Source organism: Trichosurus vulpecula, chromosome 4, assembly GCF_011100635.1.
Source record: "Trichosurus vulpecula isolate mTriVul1 chromosome 4, mTriVul1.pri, whole genome shotgun sequence".
In the NCBI taxonomy this organism is placed as follows: Eukaryota; Metazoa; Chordata; class Mammalia; order Diprotodontia; family Phalangeridae; genus Trichosurus; species Trichosurus vulpecula.
This window is the reverse complement of record NC_050576.1, coordinates 333,589,963-333,592,726: the sequence shown is the minus strand read 5'-3', so window position 1 is coordinate 333,592,726 and position 2,764 is coordinate 333,589,963. Positions and strand designations below refer to the sequence as shown.

Genomic DNA, 2,764 nt, shown 5'->3' with positions numbered 1-2,764 from the left:
TTTCAGTTTATACAGTATTGAGATTAGTTATTCTTTAAATGTTTGGGAGAATTCATTTGTATATATATATATATATATATATATATATATATATATCTTGGTCTTGCCTTTTGTTTTTTCTAAGAAGTTCATTTATGGCTTGTTCAATTTCTTTTAATAAGATAAGCTCATTTAAGTATTCTATTTCCTATTCTATTAATCTAGACAATTTATATTTCTAAAAAATAATCATCCATTTCATTGAGTATAAGTTTTATTGGCATATAGTTGGGCAAAGTGCCTCCTAATATTTACTTTTATTTCATCCTCATTGGCTGTGAATTACAATTTTTCATTTTTGATATTGATAATTTAGTCTATTTCATTGTTTTTTCTCCCCAGAAAAACCAGCTCCTAGTTTTATTTATTAGTTCAATGTTTTGTTTTGTTTTGTTTTGTTTTTTTACTTTGAATTTTGTTAATATCTCCCCTTCAGGATTTCTACTTTGGTGTTTTTAATTTGTTGATTTTCTAAAGTTTTGAGTTGAACGCCCAATTGATTGTTCTTTCTTTTATTGATAATCAGTCAACAAACATTTATCAACTATGTGCTATGTAAGTATTTATAGATATAAAATTGTCCCTAAGTACTGCTTTGACTACATCCTACAAATTTTGATATGGTGTCTCACTGCTGCCATTACCTTTAAATGAACTATTTGTTGTTTCTATGATTTGTAATTTGGCTCATCCATTTTTAGTATTTTTATTTATTTTTCAATTATTTTTTAACCTATGCTTCAAAGGCTCTGTATTGAATGTAATTATTATTGTGTTATGGTCAGGAAAAGATGCAATTACTATTTCTGCTAATCTACACTTGTTTGACAATTTTTTTTTGAAGTTTAGTTTTTATTTCAAAGTCATAAACTTAACTCTGTTGTCTAGCCAGACTTGTGGAAGGAAAAAGGAAAATGAAATCCAAAGAGAATTGCAGCAAGTGAGAGCACAAGGATTACAGGGTATAAGAGCAGATGGGGTTTGGGGGTGCTCTCTCCAGCTACAGAGGAATGGTTTGATGGTTAAGACAAAAAAACAAAGCAAAAAATCTTATGAGAGTGGTCCACAGTCAGCCATAGCGATCTTCTTGCTGGTCTTGCCATCCTGATAACCGAAAGGCTCCATGGCTTCCACAATGTTCATGCCTCCTTTCACTTGGCCAAAGACCACATGCTTGTCATCCAACCAATTAGTCTTAGCAGTACAGATGAAAAACTGGGAGCCATTTCTGTTGGGTCCAGCATTTGCCATGGACGAGTTGCCAGGACCAGTAGCTTCAGGATGAAGTTCTCATCAGCAAATTTCTCCCCATAGATGGACTTGCCACCAGTGCCATTATGGCGTGTGAAGTCACCACCCTGGCACATGAACCCAGGAATGATTCTGTGGAAGCAGAATCCCTTGTAACCAAATCCCTTCTCTCCAGTGCTCAGAGCACGGAAGTTTTCTGCTGTCTTTGGAAACTTGTCTGCAAAGAGCTCGAAAGTAATCCGGCCCAGGGGCTCGTTATCGATGGCAATATCGAAGTACACACTGGGGTTGGCCATGGCCACAGATACCTGGGCTGGGCGCGACTGCAGAGGAATAGGCTGCAGGGATCGGCGTCCGGCGGAGGGAACCCGGACGAGGTCTCCCAGTGGCGGCGTCTGCAAAGCGGGCTGTTTGAGAAATTTTTATGCCCTAATATATGGTCGATTTTTGTGAAGGTATCATGGATGGCAGAGAAATAGGTATATTCTTTTCTATTCCCATTCAATTTTCTCCAGAAGTCTATCATATCTGATGTTTCTAAAATTCTATTTATCTCCTTGCCTTCTTGTTTATTTTATAGTTACATTTATCTAGGTCTAAGAGGCATAAATTGAGGTCCTCTATTAGTATGTTTTTACAGTACATTTCCTCCTATAATTTACTTAACTTTTCAGTAAAGAATTTAGAAGCTATGTGTTTAGGTACACATATGTTTAGTATTGATGTCAATGAATTGTCTAAGGTACCTCTTATTAAAATGGGGTTTCCCTTTTAAATCTCCTTTAATTAGTTCTGTTTTTCCTTTGTCAGATATCATGATTATCATCACTTCTTTTTGACATAAGCTGTTCAATCCTTTTTTTTTTTCACTCTATGCATGTCTTTCTGTTTTGTGTGTTTCTTGTAAGCAACATATTGTGAATTCTGGTTTCTAACCATTTTCCAGGTGAATTCATTCCATTTGCATTCACAGTTATGATTGCAAACTGTGCTTCCTATTCTTTTATACTTACTCTTCTCTTTTTTTGCCCTCCCTTCTTTAAGAGTCTGTTTTGTATCTGACTATTGACTCTTTTAATATAGTTTCCTTCTTATTATCCACCCCATACCTCACCTTTCTCCTAATCTTATTCACTTCTACTTTTTCCCTGTTGTATAAGATGAATTTCTGTATCCAACTGTTTTTGTATGTATTTTTCCTTCTTTGAATCAGTTCAGAAAAGAATGAGATTCAAGTGTTGCCCACTAGTCTTGACTACCCCATCCATTATATAAATACTCCCTTGTGTACCCCATTTCTGTGAGAGATTTCCCCCTAGTCTTCTCCCTTCTCCTCTCCTCCAATGCATTCCTCTTCACCACTCTTCTATTCTTTTTTTGAAATCATTCAAACATAATAAAACCATACCCTATCTCTCTGTCTAATTAGACTCTTCTCTAAGATTTTGGGTGAATATAAAGTTCTGAAGGGTTA

The 2,764-nt window shown here is 35.4% G+C and overlaps 1 pseudogene; it reads right to left on the bottom strand.

Annotated features, from left to right (window-relative positions):
* Positions 1-1,089: 1,089 nt before the first annotated feature.
* On the bottom strand, positions 1,090-1,592 carry LOC118848073 (annotated as a pseudogene).
* Between the last annotated feature and the right edge of the window lie 1,172 nt (positions 1,593-2,764).